This window comes from Podarcis vaucheri (genome assembly GCF_965113315.1).
Source record: "Podarcis vaucheri genome assembly, chromosome: 14".
NCBI classification, from domain to species: Eukaryota; Metazoa; Chordata; class Lepidosauria; order Squamata; family Lacertidae; genus Podarcis; species Podarcis vaucheri.
In genome coordinates, this window is record NC_138752.1 from 48,873,855 (window position 1) to 48,886,728 (window position 12,874).

Genomic DNA, 12,874 nt, shown 5'->3' on the forward strand with positions numbered 1-12,874 from the left:
GGTGACGAGCCCAATGGCAGGGTAAGGATTTGAACCCAGGTCTCCTGACACTACACAGGCTACCAATTCTTTTGCTTTCAGGAGTCACGAGGCAGCAAGATCCTCCTCAGACGAGACTGCGAGAAACAAAAATCTGGAAGCCGTGTCCAGCTGCTCCTCTGGCTCCCATAATTGCTACGACACTTTCGCCCCCTCCTTCCCTCCAAATTTATTTTTGCTTTGGGCATCTTCAGGCTGCCATTCAGGACAAAGGCAACGCTGCGCACAATTACGACACAGTTTAAAAATAAAACACAGGATACAATTATCGGGATTTCAAAAAGCAAACTGCAACACCTATAATTTAACAAACCACTCAGCCAACCATTTCTCACAGTTCCAAACCAGCAGAAAAAGAGCCATTAATTGAGAGAACTAAACAGCTTATCACTTAGGTCACCAGACAGTGCCTTGCAAGCTCTGCAAATTGCATTTGTAAACAAGACGACTAGGGACTGATTTTGCATTGTGTGTGCACGTTTTTGTGTGTGTGTGTATGCGTTTGCAGATAGACATACACACAAGACATACACATTCCTCAAGAAGCAGATTTATACAACCAGGCCACACTACCTAGCAGGGATGGGGAACCTGCCTCTCTGAAAACGATACTGGACTCCAACTCCCATCAGCCGTACACAGCAAGTCCCACATCTCTGTGTCCTGCAATCGCTCCAAGTCATGCACACAACCTGCTTTGCACTAAAGCCTCACAGGATCAAAACGCCCCTTGGTCAAGCACGATGCTGCCCTTTCGTCCAGCTTGTTATGTACTGAAGTTCTCACCCTGGGCCAGCAGGGGGATACTGCAGATAGTTTTCACTCAGGTCCACATATGCAAATAAGGGACTGAAAGTGATGTTCAGTGATTGGATAGTTACAGAAAATGGTTACAGTTGCGTTGTAGTGGAGCTCTATATAAGCAGGCTGGCTGAACCCTTCAGTTCAGTTCTATTCTGGCCTGTGAATAAACAAGAGCTGTTTGAAGAATATATGTGTCGTCTGATATATTCACCCACAACTTAACACAGCTCATCTCTCTTAAGTTGCAAGGGCCACAGGCTTAAGATCATGGGCAGGATCCAATGTCCTGCACTGGCACGAAACAAGAGCACTCGGGTTGTCAAGTTACGAATCCCAGCGTACGGCTTCCAACAGAGAAACCAAGCTGAGCGGCTCGCAGTCTTAGATGCTCTGAAACAAGAGTGGGGAAGCTGGTGGCCCCTAGGTTTCTCTCTTTGGCCCCAGGGTCTCCCAAGGCCACTCCCCCTCTCTCCAGGACACGCCCCCTCACAGACCCTGCTCTGCACCCTCGTCTATCCCTTTGCTTGGCTAGGAGGGGGTCCTTGAACTGAGAAAATGCCTCGTTTGCCTGTATGGAAGATAAGACTTGTGTGAGTGTATAGCACAGCTGGATTGCACCCTTCTGTGCAAAGGGAGGAGTCACACCCATTGCCCTGCCCACTTTTGCATCTGGCCACACCCACTTTTTTACCTCTGGCCCCAGACACCGCTGGCAAACGGCCCCTGGAAACTCATCCACGAAAGAGCAAAGAAAAAGAGTCCACCTTCTCTACCAAAGGCTGTATCCTGGCAAATCAGGAAGTCGAAACAGATTCAGGGAGCTGCTTATGTCAACTTAGGCTAGTTTTGTCTACACTGACTGGCAGTGGCTCTTTGGGAAATTGGGAGGCAGGATCATTCCCATCTGCTGCAGCCCAGTCTCTTTCTGAGGGGAGACTGCAGGGATTGAACCTGGCACATTCTGCCGCAGAGCTACAATCTCTCTCCCCCTTTTCCATCTGCTGGAGAGAAGTGAAGAAGAATGTCCCCCATTTCAAATCCAAGGCCCACTTCACCAGAACCTAAAAGAAATACTTTTAAACATAGACACATATCATGCGAATCAGTCACAGGGCTGCATTTGTGTCGCTCTCTCCCTTTAAAGCACATCCAAAACACATTCTTTCCCGCAAAGAATTCTGGGCATTGTAGTTTGCTATTCCCAGAAATGGGCAGTGAACTACAGCGCCCAGAATTCTTTGAGAGAAAGGATGGTTTCGAATGTGTTCATAGGGCAACTGCCCAAAAAGGAAAAAGGAAAACCCATTGATCAGACAGAACAGTTTTGAGATCTTCGTTCATCGCAGGAAAAGAGAGATAGCCGTGGTTTGTTTGCGCTTCTTTCAGTGTTTACCCATCTTTGCATGTGGGGTTTGTTATTATTTTCTCAGATGCTTCTCTAACACAGAGCCTGGCAACTGGGCTATAAATGCCAACCGGGCGAGTCATGGCTGTTTTGCCAGCTCACCAGGGTTGTGACTGGGCGGAAGGCCTCAGAGGATGGGTCAACCCTCGCCACGAGAGGATCACAGTGCAGGGGAAGGCAGAGGAGGCAATATCAGACATGCTTTTCTCCAGGCAAGCTTTGAACAAACAAGGCAGAGCCGGCCGGGATCCTATGGATCAGGAACGACCAGCAGTCAGAAATGGCTGCTTCCTTAGGTCACACCAGCTTCATGCATCTAAAGGACATTTGTCCCACTTCTTTAACTGTCAAAGCTTCTCCCAAAGAACCCTAGGATCTGTAGTTCGTTAAAGGGGCCGGGAATTATAGCACTGGGAGGGGTAAAACTACAGTTCCCAGGGTTCTTTGGGGGAAGCCATTACTACTTTAACAACAAAAAGAGTAAAATGTTTTAAATCAGGCATAGGCAAACTCGGCCCTCCAGATGTTTTGGGACTACAACTCAGCTAGGGATGATGGGAGTTGTAGTCCCAAAACATCTGAAGGGCCGGGTTTCCCTATGCCTGTTTTAAAACTATAGTGTGGATGGGGCCCTGCTCTGTTGGGGGCAGTGCAGTTTGCCATCCAAAGATCTATATAACTCAGGTTTTGGAACAGGATAACCATTTGCTCCTTTGGGGGCTGTTGAGAGGCCTCCGCCCCACTGAAACATCATAAAACCCTACTTCTTTGAGAAAATGGTCCCCTGTGTTCGTTCCCCAATATGCATTTGATCTGGACAACTCAGAAATTGCTGTGTGTCTTCGATGGGCGCCCCAGCTGCTGAAGACTCCAAACTTCCAACCGCTCAGATAGACTGTGCCTGCCTCTTGCTGCTCTACAGCTAGCCAGAGTTGCAAGCATGCCTCTCAACCACCAATATTCTATGCCTTTGTGAGCTTTTGCCCTGCAGTACTGCAGGTACGGAGGCAGTAAGAAACCCCCAACTAATCCAGCCTTTGCCAATAGGGTGCCCTAGTACAATCCAAATCACCTGGAGAGGGCACTATAGGGTGGGAAAATCTAATATTATTCGCCAGGGAAGAGTGTCCCAAGCGAGAGACCACCAATGAATGGATTCCGCTTCTCCTGCGAAGCTAAAAAAACCGGCAAGAGTCCATTTTGACTAGTGACTCACAAGCTCCATGAGTGGCTATTACACAGGTCAATATCTGTGCTGCCCCTTCTTGTACGAAGTGCCCCTCTGCCTGGCCTGCTGCCCACTCTAAACCTCCAAGAAGCACCTGTCCAGATCTTTCAATCCATCAGATCCGGGACAAAATGCACACACGTGGTTAGATGAGAACAGGGCACCAATTCAACCAGTTCTCAATATGTGGCATGGTCTCAGATGCCCACTCTTCCACTCTTAAGGACAAAAGTGGAGGGGACCGAGGGAAGAGCAGTTGCTTGGAATGCAGAAGATCCCAGGTTCTCCCACCACCACCACCAAGAAATTTTAAGTTGTAAAGAAAATATTCCAATTTTAAAATCAAAGGTTAAAAAACACTAATCTAAATAAAAACACAAACCAACAGGAGGAAAGGGGGGGGGGGAGAGAAAGAAGAAAAACAGTTGGGGGACTTCTGATTCTTTGTCTGTCGGGTATATGTAGAAAAGTATTCAAAACATCCACTCCCAATACAGCAACCAGCAATTCCACTTTGTATAAACCAATTATCTTCTCCAATCCTCCAATCCAGATATCATAAGTTCATTTCCTTTTTCACACAAAAAGTCTATAAGGAGTTTCTAATCTTTAGTAAATATTGACAATGATTTTTCTCTGATTAGACACGTCAACGCCATCTCAGCCAAGTCCAATAATTTTAACAGCTAGTCCTCCATCGTAGATAATGATGTAACTTTCCATATAAAAGTCTCGCCGCTGTGATCAGGTATTGAAATACAGTCGTACCTTGGTTTTTGAACAGCTTCTCGAACATTTTGGCTCCTGAACGCCGCAAACCTGGAAGTGAGTGATCCCGTTTTCAAACGATTTTTGGAAGCTGAACATACGACGGGGCTTCCAATTGGCTGCAGGGGCTTCCTGCGCTTGGGTTTCCAAACGTTTTGGAAGTCAAACGGACTTCTAGAACGGATTCCGTTTGACTTCCGAGGTACGTCCCAGGTTAAATACCTACCATCTCCAATTAAAAGCAACCCCCTCCCCAACCAGGTAGAGAAGAGACACTTCTCCACCTGAATGCATATAAAATTGCTTAGCTAACTTATTACCAAAGTATACATATAAACCAGCATAAGAGATTTATGGAATAATTGGTATTTTGCGTTTCGTTTCGTAACAACAAGTTCAATGCTAATGTCCAACCTTATGAAGCTTTTGACCTGCTGTAACATTTTGAACATTTCTTTATGGCCTTCATCTTTGATTTATTTTGTTTATTCACGCATAAACGCTAGGGGGGGGGAACCCCACAAATTTAAAAATAAGCCAGGGACGTTCCTCCTACTTTGAACCACAACACACAATGTTGAGCACAACATCTTTAATGAACAGGCAGCAGCACGGCTTTCAAGCAGGACTGGAGAAAGGAGTTTCGGAAACAGAAAGCCCTAGAAAGAGAGCTTGGCCAACCCAGCACATCGCTTGCCTTTTCCAATCAGCCTCCACATTCCACATTGCAAGAGACAAAGTCGGAAGGAATCAGCGGCACCGGGAGACCCAAGCGGGAGAGATTCTCTGAGCAAGTGAGCAGAGATGTAATCTGACACATGGACGCAGATTTTTTCCCTGGACTTGGTGGGGTGCCAGGCCATCGGAGCAGGGTGGCATTTGAGGGGGTTTAAAGCAGGCATGTCCAAAGTCTGTTTGGGGGGCCTAATCCGGCCCGCCGGTCGCTTTAATCCAGCCCCTGCGGCAGTTTATTTCCTGGGCTAAAATCCTAAACAAAAAACCCTCAACAACTTCAGCCCTAAAAAATGGTTAACAACTTTAATCGGCCCTCACGGCCCTTCACTTCATCAAATCAAAGTTTGGACACTACTGGTCTAAAGTATGGGTAGGCAAACTAAGGCTCAGGGGCCGGATCCAGCCCAATCGCCTTCTCAATCCGGCCCGCAGACGGTCTGGGAATCAGCGTGTTTTTACATGAGTAGAATGTGTCCTTTTATTTAAAATGCATCTCTGGGTTATTTGTGGGGCATAGGAATTTGTTCATTTCCCCCCTATAGTCCAGCCCCCCACAAGGTCTGAGGGACAGTGGACCGGCCCCCTGCTCAAAAAGTTTGCTGACCCCCTGGTCTAAAGCATCTCATCTTGGAATCTCTCATTCCCAAATTTTTAAAGGAAGGGAGCAGCGAGCTAGGGCAGATTAAGACAGCTACATCCCCCCCCCCCCGGACATCTATTCTGCAAAAATCAGGCAAACTTAGAAATTCACAGAGGCATCTGATACAGGACCCATGAAGGTTGTCCCAAGTGTTGCGAAGTCATCACAACTGGGCAATCACAGGGGCGACGGCGCATATATTTTATCAGAACTCTTATAAAAACTTTAAAGACAATAGCAATGGGATGAGAAGTACTGGAAACCACATCAGTTGCCCCTTTGCAGAGATGAGGAGGCGGCAAAATCCCCAGCACTTAATTTTTCTGCAGGAAAAGAATCTCCGTTTCGCAGAGTTCGTGAACGGGTGACGGCTGCAAATAAATATCCACCAACTGTTTACTAAAAGCAAGTAAAACAAACATGCTAGATGAGATATGCTCTAGGGTAGACGTGACTCCCCCCATTTCCTTCTGAGCAAATTTACAGTGGGCAAAGGCAAAAGTGGGCAAAACAAGGAATTTCTCCCCCTTCCTACAGAAGGCTAGTTTCTACACACACCTCTCCAGGCAAGGGAGAGAGACCTTATCGAAATCCAAGGACACATTCCAAGAAAAGTTTCACTGAAAAATTCAGCCCTGTGAACTTTATCACCGGATATCCTTGAGACCCAAACACCTGGAAGAAGGCCCATTAGGGAAGGTGTCTATAGGAACTGCACCCAATTACAGCGACTTACAGTAAGAAAAGCCTCTTTGGACTGTTGCTGTCAGGCAATCTTCAGTTTGCCTCCCAGAAACAATCTCCGGGATTAATTACCATCAGAAGACAAACACACACTTGCCCCTAGCTTTGATTTAATTCTCTCCAGTTGGAGTTCAGCCCTGGCTCATGATAAAACCAGGAGAGTTTTTACTCTATCGCAGAGAGACTTCTTTTTAAAGGGTTGGTGTGGTGTTTTTTTAAATATCCTCATTCTGCATTTGTGCAGAGCTTCTCTCCCTCTCATATAACACTAAAACTCAAGGTCACCCAGTGGGATCAACAGGCAGATGTTTCCAAAGTGAAGAAGCTGCACCACTGCATAGCTTGTGGGACTCCCTGCCACAGGATATGGCGATGACCATTGGTTTGGGTGGCTTTAAGCAGGTGGGTCTGGGGAAAGGCCGCAGCTCAGGGGCAGGAAATGCAAGCGGTCTCAGGTTCAAATCCCCAGAATATTCCCCGCCTGAAAACCTGGTCAGCTGCTGCCAGCCAGTGATGGACTAATGTGCCTGGCTCAGCGTCAAGGCAGCTTCCCACAGCACAGACCCTGATTAGCCATGATGGCTAAGCGTATGGGTAAGCAAACTATGGCTGGATCCGGCCCAATCGCCTTCTCAATCCGGCCCGCGGAAGGTCCAGGAATGAGCGTGTTTTTACATGAGTAGAACGTGTCCTTTTATTTAAAATGCATCTCTGGGTTATTTGTGGGGCCTGCCTAGTGGTTTTTACATGAGTTCATTCCCCCCCAAAAAAAAAAATCTAGTCCGGCCCCCCACAAGGTCTGAGGGACAGTGGATCGGCCCCCTGCTGAAAAAGTTTGCTGACCCCCAGTGGCGTAGCGTGGGGGGTGCAGGGGGGGCCGGCAGCACCGGGCGCAACATCTGGGGGTTAGGGTTAGGGGGCGCAAATTACTTGCCTTGCCCCGGGTGCTGACAACCCACGCTACGCCACTGCTGACCCCTGGGCTAAGCGGAACCTCCAAGGCATTCTACCTCTTCGCAGCATTTTCCAGGAAGCATCTGGATGGCCACTGCAGGAAACTGAATTATGGGCTGGAGACACCTATTGCCCCAATTTCAGCAGGTAACCCTGCTGCACCCCTGCCTCAAGAGCAACTGAACAACACACTCAGCCCCAAAGGCAAGGGTGGGATGCCAGGAATTTATCCATCAGGGCAGAACAATAGAGCAACCTCGGGAAAGCTCTTCTGGGTCTGGCCACTTGGGCCTCACACATTCTTTAAACTAGTTTTTGCTCTCCTAGGGCACCGCCGATTCTTCCTCAGCACACAGCCTGGGGATTTCTGAATGAGACGGGGTGCCTGAGAACGTGTGGATGATGCTTCTGAGATCCAGCCTCCCCCAAACTTGATCAGAGAAGCAGCAGCAGAGAGATAGGGAGTTCGGGCAGAGGACCTTAAGGTTCATGAATAACCATAGTTTAGAGGTCCCAGGACCTAAGGAAGTCAGACTATCCTCCACCAGGGCCAGGGCCTTCTCAGTGATAGCTCTTGTTAGGTTGTGGGCGAACATATCAGACGACACAGCGATTCTTCAAACAGCTCTTCTTTATTCAGATGCCAGAACTGGTGGAATGCTCTGTCCCATGAGACCAGGGCCCTGTAGGATTTAATCTCCTTCTGTCGGGCCTGTAAGACAGAGCTATTCCTCCTGGCCTTTAATTTGAATTCAGCCTGATCTTTTATTTCCCTTCTCTTTCCGCCCCCTCCCCTTTTATGAAGATCCCCTGCTCTGAGACCCCACAGCTAATTCTCCCCTGGTCTCCTCACTGGCCCAAGTAGGACCAATTCAGCCAGCTAGCCCTGGGGATTATCTAATTGATTTTTGATTTTTATTGTCATTCATGTTTTTATATTGTATTTTATGTTGTTTTTATAATTAAGTGTTTTAAATTGTTTTAAATTTGTTGTTAGCTGCCCTGAGCCCGGTTTTTGAACCGGGAAGGACAGGGTATAAATAAAAAATTATTATTAATATTGTTATTATTATGCATTTCAGCTCAGGACAGGCAATGCCTCCTTCTCAAGTCCCTCCGCTGGCTTCCTAAACACCAAGAACCGCTCCAGCAGTTTGGTGGTTAGAGCAGTGGTTCTCAAAAGGTGTGGCGCGCCACACTGGTGTGGCAAGAGAGGTTGGCAATGTGGCCAGAAGGTTCAGGGACAATCCAAGAATCATTTAAACATTTCAGTGCAGTGCAGTGCAGTGTAGTATAGAGTCACAGAGTTGGACGGGACCCTAAGAATCATCTAGTCCAGGCTTCCCCAAACCCGACCCTCCAGCTGTGTTGGGACTACAATTCCCATCATCCCTGACCACAGGTCCTGTGTGCTAGGGATGATGGGAGTTGTAGTCCCAAAACAGCTGGAAGGCCGAGTTTGGGGATACCTGATCTAGTCCACAGTATCTAGCCACAGTATCAAAACATTTCTTTCAATTTGTGGAACATGGCTAGATATTCCAGAGCACTGGCTCTTCTTCTGACAAATATGAAAGAACAGAAAAGAGAAAGGCTTCTTGGTGTGGATGAGGAGATGAGCGTTTGTTTGCCTCCAATTAGACCTTGTAGGAATGAGATCACCTGGCAAAATCAAGCCCATGCCTCTCGCTGAGTTTGTACACAAACTTAAGGCACATAGGCAAGCAGCTCATTTATAATTACATCTTGGGAATGACTCATGTTCTTACGTAGCTGCATTGTTTTATATCTTCTGCATGTCCTATGATCATGTTATAAAGTAGTTCTATCCTACATTATAAATCAAGCACTGCTAGGTGCCTGTTCCTTTTTGTTCTCCAGTGTATTCCTTACCAATACAGTCGTACCTTGGAAGTTGAACGGAATCCATTCCGGAAGTCCGCTCGACTTCCAAAATGTTCAGAAACCAAATTGCGGGTTCAGATTGGATGCAGGAAGCTCCTGCAGCCAATCGGAAGCTGTGGAGGACGTTTGGCTTTCAAAAATCTTTCGAAAACCAGAACACTCACTTCTGGGTTTCGATTGTTCAGGAACCAAGGCATTCGAGATCCAAGGTACAACTGTATGAGATTCGGTGTAGCGCGAATTTCAGAATTTTTTTATTCTGAAAGCATAGCCCAGAGAAAAAAGATTGAGAGCCACTGGGTTAAAGTGCCAGACTGGGACCTGGGAAAGATCAGGGTTCAGATCTCCACTCCTTGAACCAGCCACCATCCATCATCTTATGCTACCTGCACCCCCAGGGTTGCTGAGAGGATGACATAAGGGAAGAGATCCCCCTACGTCACCCTGAGCCACTTGGAGAAAAGGCAGAATATAAATGCAATCAGCAAACACAGAATTCCCCATCTCTATACTCAGAGCTTTCCTGCCAACCCAGCAGTTTGAAAGCACGTCAAAGTGCAAGTAGATAAATAGGTACCGCTCCGACAGGAAGGTAAACGGCATTTCCGTGTGCTGCTCTGGTTCACCAGAAGCGGCTTAGTCATACTGGCCACATGACCCGGAAGCTGGCTGCGGACAAATGCTGGCTCCCTCGGCCAGTAAAGTGAGATAAGTGCTGCAACCCCAGAGTCGGCCACGACTGAACCTAATGGTCAGGGGTCCCTTTACCTTTACCTTTACTCAGAGCTTGTCCTTCAAAGCTCAAATCCCCATGACACGGTGAGCTCCTGTTGCTCGGTCCCTGCTCCTGCCAACCTAGCAGTTCGAAAGCACGTCAAAGTGCAAGTAGATAAATAGGTACCGCTCCGGCGGGAAGGTAAACAGCGTTTCCGTGCGCTGCTCTGGTTCGCCAGAAGCGGTTTAGTCATGCTGGCCACATGACCCACGAAGCTGTACACCAACTCCCTCGGCCAGTAAAGCGAGATGAGCGCCGCAACCCCAGAGTTGTCCGCGAGTGGACCTAACGGTCAGGGATCCCTTTACCTTTACCTCTCCTCACCCACCCAAAGATTCTGTTCTTTCTAAAGGAACCCGCCCAATTCTCCGCTGCTGCCTCTTCGGCTTGTGCCCCAAACCTAATCTTTGCCCTTCGGTTTTTCCCTGCTCTCCAGATTCAAAATTATCCTAGAAAACAGACATCACCATTTCCGGAAGAACACGCACATAGGATTGCACAATGAGCATTCCCGACAGCATTGCTGCCCGCACTGGAAAATCTGCAACCCATCCTACCACCCGAAATTAATATTTCCTGCAACATGTGAGCAACATACAGGCACTCTCTGTGCAGCCCACCAGGATCTGGGGAGCCTCCACCCCCCCAGCCCCCCCAGGAGGTCAGCCAGTAACTGAGGAAAGGTCACTGGTCTTTCACAGCTGAGCAATACCAGCACAGAAAGCTTGGCTGCATGGGGATTGTCAGAAAGGCAAAGTCAAAGCTTCTACTCTTACTGGTCTGAACGCAGTTGGCATGGGGGTTGGCGTCAGCGTATGGGGAGGGCAAAATCATGTTTCTGTCTATGCAGAGAGTATGTTTGTGTGTGTGTGTGTGTTCAGGAGTGAACAGGGCAAGGAGACTGTAGACCCCAGCCACACACACTGCTGTGTGGCCCCCCAGACTGCTTCCATGCGGCCCTTGGAGCAAAAAGGTTGCCTGATCCACGTCTGCAGACACGCCTTTCTGGTTGCATCCACACTGAACGTCTTAAAGTACGTAAGATCTGTGTGGATCAGGCCCATGGCACATCTGGACCAGCATGCAGGGGCCAAACAGCTGGTTAATATTCTGCTAAATGTGTTTGTGAGAAGCAGAGGTTATTGTTTTGTCGCTTTCGTTTTTAACTACAGTGGTACCTCGGGTTAAGTACTTAATTCGTTCTGGTAGTCCATTCTTAACCTGAAACTGTTCTTAACCTGAAGCACCACTTTAGCTAATGGGGCCTCCCACAGCCCCTGCATCGCCGGAGCACGATTTCTGTTCTCATCCTGAAGCAAAGTTCTTAACCCGAGGTACTATTTCTGGGTTAGTGGAGTCTGTAACCTGAAGTGTCTGAACCTGAAGCGTATGTAACCCGAGGTACCAATGTATTTACAGTGGTACCTCTATTTACGTCCCCCTCTTGTTATGTATCCTTCGGGATGCACACACGGCAAACCCGGAAGTATATTTCTGGGGTTCGCCACGCGCGCATGAGCAGTACAGTGGTACCTCTGGTTGCGAACAGGATACATTCCAGAGCCCCGTTCACAATCTGAGCAGAATGCAACCCGCGTCTGTGCGTGTCACAATTTGCTGCTTCTGCGCATGCGTGTGACGTCATTTTGAGTGTCTGCACATGCGCGAGCGGCGAAACCCAGAAGTAACCCTTTCAGGTACTTCCGGGTCGCCGCGGGACGCAACCTGAAAACAGTCAACCTGAAGCAAACGCAACACGAGGTATGACTGTAATGCTCTATCATGCCGCATGCATGCGCAGCAGCGCTCTAGCGCACCATGTGCAGAACAGGCACCTCCGGTTGCGGAATCCTTTGGATCCGACTGAAGCTCCAGAACGGATCCCGTCCGCAACCGGAGGTACCACTGTACTTGTATTTTATCCTGTGAACGACCCGGAGATCTTGTGTCGAAGAGCGGTATATAAATTTAATGAATAAAAAATAGTAAATAAATAAAATTCAAATGCAAGAACAACTCTTCCCTCCTGTGGTTTCCAGCAACTGGTATTCAGAAGCAACACTGCCTCTGACTTTGGAGCTCAGAACATAGCCGTCCTGGCCAGCAGCCCTCGACAGCCCTCTGAATTGGTCCAATTCTCTTTTAAAGCCATTCAAGTTGGCGGCTATCTCTGCCTCAAGTGGGAGGGAGTTCCACAGTTTTAATGACACACTGTTGCGTGAAGAAGGGCTCTCTTTTACCTGCCCCACATCTTCCAACATTCAGCTGTGCTTTGGATGCCCCGGAGTTCTGGTGTTAGGAGAGAGGGAGAAAAACTTCCATCTCCCCGCCTCCTCCGTTTATGAACTTCTATCATGTCACCTCACATACCCAGGATTAAATTTATGCGCAGAGAGGCCCCCAGAGTCTCCAAATTAAGAAGAGCTCATTGTCCTCCATCACTGGGCCATCTGCCTGCTCTCCTCGCCACACAGATGTTTACACCAAAGAAGCAGCCCCCTCCCCGTGGGACCAGTCAGGAGGCCGATCCAAATTAAATAAGCTTTGCCTCCCTTGCCAAAGTTCAAAACAGAAAGAGAGAAAAATGCAGGAGGATTCGGAGACTTGCAAAAAAGTAAGGTTTGCCTGCCACCTTTAAAAAAATAAAACAGTTTGATTCTTGTGCATTTAACAGGTGAAACTTTTCTTGGGTTGGAGATTTTGCCATCGCTTTGCCTTCTAAATTCTTACATCCAAGGCTATGTTAGAGACAGAAGAGTAGAGGCCTTAAACAAGAGAAATCATTTGGCATTATTATTATTATTATTATTATTATTATTATTTATATAGCATGATCAGAGAGGGACTTATCACGGACCTATTCTTCCCTTGCAAGAA

General features: G+C 47.8%; 1 protein-coding gene across 5 annotated transcripts in view; it reads right to left on the reverse strand.

The window, feature by feature from the left end:
- The window catches only part of LLGL1 (LLGL scribble cell polarity complex component 1), an 89,455-nt gene that overhangs the window by 63,950 nt on the left and 12,631 nt on the right, over positions 1-12,874 (reverse strand). The gene's annotated exons all lie outside the window — the stretch shown is intronic.